The sequence below is a fragment of the Perca flavescens genome, chromosome 11 (genome assembly GCF_004354835.1).
Source record: "Perca flavescens isolate YP-PL-M2 chromosome 11, PFLA_1.0, whole genome shotgun sequence".
NCBI lineage: Eukaryota > Metazoa > Chordata > Actinopteri > Perciformes > Percidae > Perca > Perca flavescens.
The window spans coordinates 13,117,040-13,129,560 of NC_041341.1; the positions used below are offsets into that span (position 1 = coordinate 13,117,040).

General features: G+C 39.1%; 1 protein-coding gene across 2 annotated transcripts in view; it reads left to right on the top strand.

Annotated features, from left to right (window-relative positions):
- The window catches only part of arhgef49 (Rho guanine nucleotide exchange factor 49), a 69,833-nt gene that overhangs the window by 33,248 nt on the left and 24,064 nt on the right, over positions 1-12,521 (top strand). For both annotated transcript variants that reach the window (XM_028591047.1, XM_028591048.1), the window contains exon 2: positions 10,677-10,824. The gene's annotated coding sequence lies outside the window, so the exon portion shown is untranslated. The remainder of the gene's footprint in view (positions 1-10,676; positions 10,825-12,521) is intronic.

Sequence of the window (12,521 nt, forward strand, 5' to 3'; positions counted from 1 at the left end):
ACTTCCGGTTCATGAGGCACGTTGCGCGCTGTTCAAACATTTTGCAATACTTTTTAGTTTTGTCCTAAAAAGTCCTGTTTCAATATACTAATACAATAGCTTAATTACACATCGGATAACTTTGCGTTTGTGTGTTTCTCCGTGTAATTATGGATACTCGAAGCACCAAGAATGGAATAGCCGATGTAAACGTGTGTTAAAAGAGATTGTGTGTGTGTGTGTGTGTGTGTGTGTGTGTGTGTGTGTGTGTGTGTGTGTGTGTGTGTGTGTGTGTGTGTGTGTGTGTGTGTGTGTGTGTGTGTGTGTGTGTGTGTGTGTGTGTGTGTGTGTGTGTGGTCCCTGCATCTTTTTAGCATCTGAACCTGACTTTTGGTTCAGATGCTAAAAAGTAGGGCTGGATTTCACATTTAATCAATTAATAATTTGGTTTTATAAATCCAAACATAAAAATGCATAAAAAGGTAATGTTTATCATCAATGAATCCAATATCATTCATTATTTATCTGACGATTTGAATAAGCGCTAGATCGATTCATTGTTTTAGCCCTACTAAAAAGAAATGTGTTCCATAGCTTACTTAGCTGAATATAAACGGTTATCTTATTTAGTTTTAGTTTTATGTTAAACTTTTCAAATGTCTTAACAAATAACTTCAGAAGAACTTTGCCTAAATAAAATACTATAACGTTAAAGAATGTCTGGTATAGATGGTCAAGGAAGAAATAAATAGTTTTGTAACGGACACTTTGTATAGTTATCTACATCTATACTCAAGTACACTGCATTTCCAATTTCACTCAAGAGCATGACTCCAAGGCTGACTGAAAGAAAACAATCTTATTATTTTACACTAAGGCAGGTGGGCATAAAAAGGGCATTCTCAATTACAATCACATCCTGGCACTTATGTTAAGAAATGGATCAAACCACAAACATAAACTGTAATAAGATAAATGAATAATACAATAAACTGAATAACACTCCATTTAAAATAACAACTGGATAAGCATTATAATCCATATATCTCAGAGGAGTATTAGACCCTCCTTGTAGCACTTCAAAGCGCCAGTATTTCCAGAGCATTTTATCTTTATTACATGGCCTCATATCACATGATAGCTCCGGTCATCATTTGCATGAATAGGCTCCTTTGAACGGTCTCTCCTCGGCGGAAATGACTCCCTCTTTTGTCCTCTTTGAATATGTGCAGAACTGCAGTGCTGCTCTTGGAAAACCTCATGCAAAGTGTTTGCTCTTAGGTCATAGGCTGTCTGTATATTTCATCTGCAACATTTCCACCTCATGAAATATATGAATGAGACCAAGATGACCTGGAACCACAGAAGAAGAAGTACACAACAGTGCAGGTTGTTTTGTAGGTATTCTTACTGCCATGCTATAGAGTGACTTATTTTAACACTTTGTAATAGAGCTGCAAAGATTAATCAATTTAGTTGTCAACTATTAAATTAATTGCCATCTATTTCGATAATTAACAAATGTTAGTCATTTTTTATGAAAAAGACAAAATAATCTCTGATTCTAGCTTCTTAAATGTGAATAAGGTATGTTCTCATTTCTGTTCACCTCTGTGACACTAAACTGAATAACATTTTGCAGACCAAACAACTAATCGATTAATCAAGAACATAATCAACAGATTAATCGACAATGAAAAGAATTGTTAGTTGCAGCCCTATTTTGTAGTGCATGTAACAACATATTGGAGTAAATGCTGTAAGAGACTTGAAACAGCTACTATTTTATTTGAACAAATGTAGCTTCTGTTTACTTGCTAGCAGTTTTCTTCTTCACTGCCTTGTTGGCGCATTACTATGTTTGTTAATGCATTACCGCTACTAACAGCCAATCAGCAGAATAGCGTGAATTCTTGGCTGGATGTGAATTGCACCGCTGCAATGCTCGCATGTGCATGTGTGCATATTTTGTCATTCGTATGCATGACACAAGGAAAACCGGGACCAACTCTTAAAGATTTTGCTCTATAGCAAAAACTCCTTTTTAAGCAAGTTTAAGAAGGAGCATCTTCTCCTTCTCAGTATCACACATAATGCAGACTGATCTCAATAAGTGGCGTATGTATGACACGCCAATTCGGATGCCATTTTGGCGTGTTATCAAGACGCATAATCGTTTTGTAGCTTGTTTATCAGCGTCATTTGACCTCCATTGACTTACATTACCTTGCGATTGCGTGTCAATTTATGCCATAGCGAGCAGTATGAAAGCCCGAAAATCTGCATAGGGAGGTTGGTCGGAGTGGTGGATGGGTCAAACAACACAGGACTCTCACCCAGGAGACCGGGGATCGTGTCCCGTGTGTCATGTTTCCTAAACCCAACCGTCCCATTCTTCTTTTCCTAAACCCAACCATCCGAAAAGCGATTATGTCTGCGTCTTGATAACACGCCAAAATGGCATACAAATTGGCATGTCATACATACGCCACTATACGGCATAGACATACACGTGGATAGCTCAAAATGCGTACAGATAACACGCCACTTGGCTTTAGAAAGTGGCATGTATGTTTACGCGAAGTCATGATGTCATGTTGCGAAATGAGACCAAGCGAAATAGAAGTTACCAGGATGTAACTTCAGTTCTATAAGCATGTGAATAATTATAAGTATAGAACCAGCTTTAGCATGTTGGCAAGTCGCAACCTGATGCACAGAGGAAATGAAAAAAAGAGCTTCATATACTGATTTAAGATTTAAATACCAATGTGACAAAAGAATATTTGAATATTGCAGGCCAGCCATATGTTTTATGTATGTATGTATGTATGTATGTATGTATGTATGTATGTATGTATATGTATTGCGGTGTTGCTAGGAAAGTGCTGCTTCAGGCTCCACTGAGAAACTGAAATATGATCCAGAAAGGTCAGTTTCCGACTTGTAGATCCACTTGTAGAGGCACTGCACAGTGGTTTATGATACTATAAGACACGATTTTACAACTCTGGAAAGTTATAACGGTAACAATCATTTCATTTGTCTCAACAATCGGCAGGTAAACAAGTGAATGGCATTGCTTTGTGAAAAACGTTTAGCCAGTTTCAAGCTTTTTGCTGGAGCCTTTTGAGTCAGGACCCTCACTGTGCTGGTGTGGTCTGAATGAGGAAGATTCACCCAGTGTTGTTGTAGATACACACACATTTGTGTTTTAATACTGCTTCCTGCTACTACTCGATAAGCCTTCATTTGAACTCTGCAGCTCAGTGTAGGCAGTTTCAGATTCCTGCAGAGCCAAACTCTTAGCTGCTGTAGTAAACCGTCTCTACTGTACAACTCTATTCATCTCCCCAGAGACTTGTAGTTCATGTACATACCACAGTCATTCTGCCTAATTAACTGCACTCATCCACACTTCCACCTTTGATGTTGCCCGTGCTCAGTGTCTTGCAGGCTCCCGCCCACTCTCTATCCTCCCCTCCCTCTGATGAGACTGGTAGTGTAGGTGTTGCTGACAGTGCCCCCGGGTGGTGCCTCATTAACCCACATTTCACTGGCTGATGGGAAACCTAGAGGAGGGTATGTGGGGGGTTCTGTGTCTGTGCATGTGGGAATGTGTCTGAGAGGGGGAAAAAATGGAAATGTTGCCTTTGAAGAAACTCTTCAGCATCTGTATGCACGAATGAAAGACGCTGGAAGCTGTTTTTTTTTCACTTTACAACCTTTTTTCCTAACTTAGATCACCCATCTCCCTGTGTATTACAGTCATCGTCAATGCTAATGCTGCATTCATTTATGGGTGGAAATTGGAGCTTAAAAATGGGAAAGGCATCATTGCCTTTCCTGTGTGCATTCAAACTCCCAAAGTGGGGAAAATATGTAGGCCGCTCACAAGCACCAGAAACGTTCAACTGACAATGATAGACTGGCATACTGATTGATTAAAAGTCCACAGAAGCGTTTAGAAATCAACTTTTTTTACTTTGTTGCCCTGATCCAACAAAGTGTCCTGGATCTGCTCTTTTTTAATCTCTGCTATTGATTTTAAAATTTCTCCTCCTAGTTTAAATTGAACAATTCCCCATATATCACAGTCCTTATCCCCTTGGTAGTGTATTAAAAGAGTACTCAGTAATTCAGCATTGCACTCTTAAAACATTATCAGACTCATGATGGACATTTTTTTTTAAAGTTTTTAAATAAGTGTAGCAGAACCAGAGATATTGCCTTTTTTCTCCATGCACTCTTATTACTTGCCAAAACCTGCATGACACCTACATTACCCACAATGCCAACTGACCATTTGTCGGCGATTTGGTTATGCTAGAGGCAGCTAATGTAGCCTTTAGCCTCTAACCTCAAGCAGAAATGAGCAGTGGGCTACAAAGATCCATTAAGCTAACTTATTTTTAGCTCTCCACCTGCAGAATTTTTATCATTCTCAAACTTCAGCTCCAACCAACGCTGACTCAAGTGACATCATTTGAGGCAATTTATCAGATCTCACTCTGCTCCCTCTGGAGCCACAAAATGCTTAATCCAACTTAATTTTTTTTTACCCACTATATATTTGCATTCCTTACTACTTTGTATTGCAAGTTATGCACAATAATTTTCCTTGGGATAAATAAAGTTGTATCTTATTTTTTATTTTTTATCTTATCTAATTCTAAAGGTCCAGTTAACCCTTTTCCAGTGTAACCATCCGTTTCTCCTGATATCCAAAACCCTGAAAGCACTTGGAAGCTTCTCACACATGTAGTCAGTGAGAAGTTTGCATGAGGCTCAGGTCCCAAAGACCAACCAGATGCTTTTTTCATTCCTCATAATTATCGCTCTTGTTCTGCTTTCCTGATTTCATATTCACCCTCCTCACTTCCTTAATTTGCATCCTATCTCAACCATTTAGTAAACTAATCCTTCAAGTAGCAGTTAATGTTCTGCCTCCACTGATCCACAAGAGCTCTAACCTCTCCCCTCTGCTCGGTCCATCCTCCTCCTGACAGGAGATGTAGAGCCACTTCACTTTGTGTGTGTGTGTGTGTGTGTGTGTGTGTGTGTGTGTGTGTGTGTGTGTGTGTGTGTGTGTGTGTGTGTGTGTGTGTGTGTGTGTGTGTGTGTGTGTGTGTGTGTGTGTGTGTGTGTGTGTGTGTGTGTGTGTGTGTGTGTGTGTGTGTGTGTGTGTGTGTGTGTGTGTGTGTGTGTGTGTGTGTGTGTGTGTGTGTGTGTGTGTGTGTACAATAGAGTCTCACAAGTTTAAGATGTACAGAGATTTAGCTGGATGACTCATTGTCCTTGATTACGAATGAGACTGGAACGTGAATATTACATAGTTTGTATTCATCAGTTAATTGTTTAGCTTACAAAATATCAACCACATTTTACAAATTCCCATGTTATCAAGTTCAAGTAATGTCTAAAAAAAGTGCTCATTTTGGCAGGTTAACAAGATAATAAAGAAACAAACTTAAATATAAGAAAAGCAAGCAAATATTCTTGGACATTAAAAATGAATTGTCAACGATTAAGTTTTACTTGACCGACTAATTGATTAATATATAAATTGTAACAATAATTACAACAATAATAGCTTAAAAAACAGTAATTATTTGTGTTTTTACCAGCGAATGTAAGCCTATTTGAGTATTTTTATCACATATGTGCTGGAAATGTTAGTTTCAAAGTGACAATAATGTTACTCTGCTGGAGAAATCCCTTCCTATCACAAATCCTGCTTATATGCAGAAATCTATAATGATAATGGCGGTCAGTTCTTCTTATGTAAGACACTGCAGATAAGCATCTCAATCAATAGACTGCTGCTGAGCACAGATCACGCTGGGAGGATTGGAGCTTTATGTGGATAGACTTTCACAGGGATAAAGATGTAAACTGCAGGATTAATAGATGACTTACACACTGAGAGGCAGGCGGACAGGTAAACCGTCAGACAGGCAGATTACTGATGCAAAACTGCGGGATACATATGTCACATATTTGAGATGTTTATGAGGTTTGTTTGGTTTTTATCTTAATCTGCATTATAAGTGACGCTTTCTGTTTTTTGCCTTTCACTCCCTAAAAGATTTGGATGCATTTACATATATTTTTGCCCAAATCTGACATGTATAAAGTGAGAGTCCACTCCCGCGTGAGTTTTGTTTGTTCTCGGTGTCAAGAGAGTCACAGATCACACCTAGGAAAGGCCATTAAAGTGATACTGCACTTAAAATCTATCTATCTTTTGAATATGAAACCACCTGTAAGATTGATAAAATATTTGAAGTTTTGTCCTATTTACACTTTTTCTATATTTTCTTTTTCCTTTCTCTCTTCCGTAAAGCACCTTGCTGCTACAGTTCTAAAAAGTGCTTTAGAGAAATTTTAGTTTACACACTCACTTACTTAGTCAGCTATTCCTGTAACACAATCCACTTTATCACTGTACATAAGCTCGCTCAGGATGTTCCAAACAGTTATAGATTTTCCAAAATTATTTCTAAATATTTTGCCAAAACTACTATAAGTAGCAAAATGCTGAAAATAAAGATAGACAGTGAAAAAGTGGATTATACTGCAAAAGGTGTTTGGTGTTTTAAGCCTTCAAGTTGACGGTCGCAGCGCTGCCTTGAAGTCGACGTTGGGGGCATAAAACAAGTCAACGTTGGGGGTTGCAAAGTTTCTGTGGTGACATTTTGCGTAGAAACTTTTTACAGCCATCTCAATTCCATTCTATTCAATTCAATTTTATTTATAGTATCAAATCATAACAAGTTATCTCAAGACACTTTACAGATAGAGTAGGTCTAGACCACACTCTATAATTTACAAAGCCCCAACAATTCTAATAATTCCCCCAAGAGCAAGCAGTGCGACAGTGGCGAGGAAAAACTCCCTATTAGGAAGAAACCTCAGACAGACCCAGGCTCTTGGTAGGCGGTGTCTGACGGGGCCGGTTGGGGTCTCTGCAGCTCACCGGGATTAATGTACCCCAAAGTAGATTTTGGATGGAGTATCCTTTAAACCAGGAGTGAAGTGTTGAGATGTGGATGAGTATGTTGACATGTTGTAATATTAGCTAAATGTCATGCAAATGGCAAGATTTTTAAGATTTAAATACAGGCAGTGATAGTGTACATTTTGCATTTGATGTTGACTATGACTTCTGAGCTGTTTTGTCACCTGTCAAGCCTTCTCACCTCACCGCCTTACATTTACGCTCTCTGCTCCCTCAGTCACAGTGTAAGTCACTGCTGTTGCAGGCTGTTGTTATTGTGGCTTCAGGGGCTCATAAAAGAGAAACCAGTCGGCCGTATTTCAGTGTTTGCCGGTGGCCGGCGTCTTCAGGCTTGCTGTTGTGCCAAGTGAAATATCACAGCAGCCGCCATGTTTGAGACCAGACTGCATGCCAGCACACAGTATGTGGACAGCAGTCTGCCATTTTCTGACATGCTGGCAAACAGTGTGTCGATGCACTCAAGCACATACACACCCTAACATTTGTAGTATTACCACAAGACTTCCCTTTGACTTGACTTACAATACATTAAAATAAACTTAAAGCTACATTCATTGGTATTTTTTATTTCTTTTTGGTCAAAGGTTTTCTTAGTTTGTGACAATTTAGTATCCGACTCGGTGGCATACCTGATGTAAAATGCAGTGTAGAAAGGGAGGACAACAACAAACACATACAGGTCACATTGCCCGGCTGTCCTCCTAACTTTACTACCACACAGCACCCAGCCTTGACTTAGAAGGCGTACAGTATGGTCCATTTTTTTTTTAGTTTAGAAACCACCGGCCAGTGTAGCTAGAAGGCTAAATCGAAGGTACAAAGACTAATTTAAATGCATTTGTCTGACTGTGTGTCCTTTCCAGTCTTGGCCTCACAGTGTCTGTCACACTCCTACTGTGCCTTCCAGCTGTGCTAACGTTAGTCTGTCTTTCTGGCAAACCGCATGGAGCTTCAGATTGAGACACCTGCTGAGCCTCAGCACACATCAATGGGAAGTGAACATATTCATGCCATGTTGGTTTTAAGGGTGTTTAAATACAATTAACTCAAACCACCATGCTACCTGACAGAGTTCTGACTTATGTTGAGTCCTTTTGCAGAATAACAAAATATCATTTTTGGGCATGTTTTCATGTTAATATTCTGAATTGATTCATTCAGTGCCTCAGTTAAACTTTTTCATATATTATTACATCATATGTTGTTTCCTGTGCATGTCATTTATTTGTGGAAGTCTGGGCTCTGAAATTTGATACTTGATGGTTGCCTACAAAAAAGCAATGAAATCACAAGCGTGGTCAGGGAAGTCATCTTTTACAGTTTGTATGACTGACCATAAATGCATAATTCCAGCAGAATTTAAACAGAATTGTCATGCAATGAAATACAAATATATATTTTTGGGTATAGTGGCAAATGTGTATTTGAGCAATATATTTTATACAGTATATGGTATTAGCAACACTGTAAATCTAACACACATGTTTGTTTATGCAGAAGTAATTCTTGTGACAGAGAGCAGATTATGTTTACTTCTTATATTACCTGTTTTTATGGAACCACAAATATGAGTATTGCGGTGTGTGAGGCTGAAAGACTGTCTGTCTCTATCTCTCTCTCACTTTCTCACACACACACACACACACACACACACACACACACACACACACACACACACACACACACACACACAGACACCACAGCTGGACCAGACAGACAGAGGCGTGAGTCTTCATGTCTGTAGGGAACACTAGAGGTGTCAAAAACCATGGAGCACATTATTATCACCTCTTCTACCATTGCATATAGGATCTGAAAGACATTCAGCCCCACACACTCGCACACACAGATCAGCACGGTCTGCTCAGAAACACTTCTGAGGGGATGAATGAAACGGGCCGGAACGGCAGGGAATTGGCTCAGTGATTTAAACGCTTGCCGGATAAAAAGAGAGAGATAAAATAAATAAATAAATGGGTCACTTCAGTCAGTGCCGATTACCAATTTATCATTCCCTCTCGGAAAAGCCTATCAGTTTCAGTGGGATTGTCAGAGCGGGGTTATTCTGTGTGCAAGAGGGCTAAGAGTGGAGACTTCTCCCAGTGGGCAAAGTGCAGCTGAAGAACTGAGCTAATTCAGACTCTCAAAATCCCACCCAAAAGTTTTTAAATCAACAGATCTGATGACAAACAAAATGTAAAAGTGCAGTTATTGCAAAATTCAAATGGTTATATAAAAGTTGATTTCAACATGGTCAAAACGGAGGATCCTCTGGAATGCTCTCAGTTATGCAGCACCTCTGGGTGTGTGTGTGTGTGTGTGTGTGTGGTTGGGGAGGTGGTGGTTCAGTTCTATAGTGACAGTCACTTGTCAAAGCTTTGGATGATGCAGCCACAGCACTCTCCATCCCCTGGAGGGGAGGGGAGATGGGGGTTATTAACGTCAGAGAACACGTGATCTGAGCTTTGAATGACAACATTTTATTTCTCATTGTGTGGCTGAAGATGTTGAAGTGGTGGATGCAGGTTTTAGTGGAGCAGTCGTGTTTAAAGAGGAGGTGGGGATCATTCTTGTTTGTTTTTTTGTGAACTGATTATTCATAATTCTCAGTCTGAGTAGTGTCTTTGATCTGAGCTGTGTCTGTAATGCAGTTCACTCTCTTTTGTTTTATTTTAGGCCTGCTGGCCTACATTACATTCATGTCTGCTGTGATGTTATGTGTGGAATTTGTGTTGTTTATCTCACTGCTTTTATACTTCTCCTTTTTTAAGTGTATATTTTGAACTGCATCTTGACGTTGAGTTTGAACGTGTTGGTTTCAGTGAACTTTGTGTTTTTCTTATTTACAGTGTTTTAAGGAAACAACTTTTTTTTAACTGCAGCGTACGGATGGTGTCTTACTGCTGAAGCTGTTTATTTTGTTTCATATATCTTATTTGAAAAGGGCAATTCATAACACATATTTGCACCAGATTTATTTATAATAAAGTGTTAGCAGCGACAGCTGTGTGTGTGTGTGTGTATGTATGTGTATATATATGTATATATATATATATGTATGTATGTATGTATGTATATATATATATATATATATATATATATATATAAAAATAAATAAATAAAATAAATCTAATAGCATTTTAATTTATCTTAATTTTTTGTCATTTTATGTTATTTATTGAGCAGGTACAAAAGTCTAGTTTAGTTTATTTCATTGTTTTCTTTATTGTTTATTTAAAAGGAGTAATTGAACTAGATTTGAATAAAAAAAAAAAATCCTCTGTGGTCTCCTGGGCAGGCACCACCAGTTTTTGTTTCCTCTCTTACTGAATAATTATCTGCAGGCTGTTTTTAAAGAAACCTGTGACTGATTCAACACACACACAAACTATTGTGGCCAAGCTCTTGGCATGATGCATGTAATCTGCTAGTGTCTCCTGACAGAAAAACACTAATTATGTAATTGACTCAACATCTAATTCAATCTGCGAAAGGAGGACACGGTTTATTTTACAGTATCAGGATACAGCTGCTATTCAAGCCTCAAGTCTCTGTTGCTCTGTGTGTCTCCTTGTCTCACAGAGTGAAAGGCAGCAGCACTTGTGTGGTAGTTTGTTGTTATGTTCAGCTCATTGTTTGATATGCTTTTTTCTTCTTTTTCTCTCTTTACTTTTAGCTTAAGGCCACGTCTGTCTGGCTCGGTGGAAAATCCAGACAGATCGCTGTACTAAGAGGAGACTGAGCAGAGGGAGCCGGGGACTTTGGGATCTGATCCAATGACCTGTAGGAGGAGAGAAGCAGTGTAGAGGCTTGATTAAAATGGGGTAAGTTTAGAAGATCAGACAGCACACTGCAGGAACTGCTGGCTGCAACAGGAGGATTTTCTTCCAAACCTGATCTCTGCAACACGATGCTCGCTGTTAGATAACCTCTGCCCAGTCAGAGAGGAGGAGAGATAGCAAAATAGACACTGACTCACATATAAGATCACACTGATAAAACTATGCATAGACAGAATTACGCAGCAACAGTAGAGCCTTATGCAGGCCAAGTTCTTCCACAGCAAACTAGGAAAACCATTTCTTTATGGATCTGAATTTCAGCACTGGGGCATTGTCATGAAGAAACAGGAAAGGGACAAACAGAAACTGTTACCACAAAATTCGAAGCATACTATTGTCTAAGACATCAGTGTATGCTGTAGCATTAAGATTGAACTTCATTGGAACTAAATAAAGGGCCTAGTCTAAACCATATAAAAAAAAATCTGTCCCGAGGCCAAGAGTACACAAAACAGAGGTGTCCACACACTTTTGGCCACATCATTTTAAATGTAGGGAACAATATCATACACAAACTGACTTGTTAAGATGGAGGTTTGTAAGTGTAGTTAATAATGGAGACACTGACAGTAAATCCGAACACATAAATGATTGATTTCCTTATTGTAATGCTGTACACTTCACACACTCTGCCATCATATCTGGAGAAACCAGCCTCTGTGCATGCTGGGACATGGAGGCTGATTTACTGTCCTGCTGGTAGGGATGAGTTATTCTTCAGTTAGCTCCGGTGACAGAGGGAGCCGAAAAAGCGCGGACCTCCAGAGAGCCTTTATACTGGCAGTAATTCAACCAGAGAAAGGCAGAGAGAGGCACAGGCATGCTGAGCAGCATGCTGCCTGCTATTCAGACACACACGTTCATGCTAATTAAAGCCCAATTCCAGCATATCAGCACTTTTTCTCCATTCCAAACTATGCACACACATATTTGTGTCTGCCAAACAGAATAACAGAGGCCAAGTGCTCAGTCATTTTCACATGCAGTAAGTCCAGGAAACCTTAAGGTGGTCTTCAAGATGATAAAACTGATCATAGAAATTAAAACATTCTTCATTCGCTCCTATGCAGAGCAAAGGCAAGAAGCATATTAAAAGCCATTATTTAGTCAGGCATAATATTGATTATACACCAATCGGTTTTGAGCTCACAGGGTCTTCATAGTAATGGACAAATGAAATGCATGATAAAATATCAGATATTTTTCCTCACCGTTTATAGCATGGTAGGCATTTAATGTCTCCGGTCTAATTAGATCGTCGTGGGGAATGTTGCCAATTTGTGAGCAAGACTGCTTTATATGCTTAATGACTTTATATGCAAAAAAATCCAATATTGCATATATTGGATTTTTTTTGCCATACTAGTGGCTCTTTGGATGGCTATGTCAGACGGATGGCCCACGCATTGATCTATGATATTTTGTGCAAACTGTCTTAGTCACTTACTAGAAGATGAATCCTAATGATTTTAGTGATCCCAGCAGGTTGACATTTGTGGTTTTTAGTGAAATAACTCAACAACTATTGGATGGATTGCCATTCAATTTGGAACACACATTCATGTCCCCTTCAGGATGAATTGTAATATCTGTAGTGTTCTTCTGACGTTTTACTAGGGCTGAAATGCACACATGCAAACAGGACCGATACACATGCATTAAATGGAGAGATGTCAGAG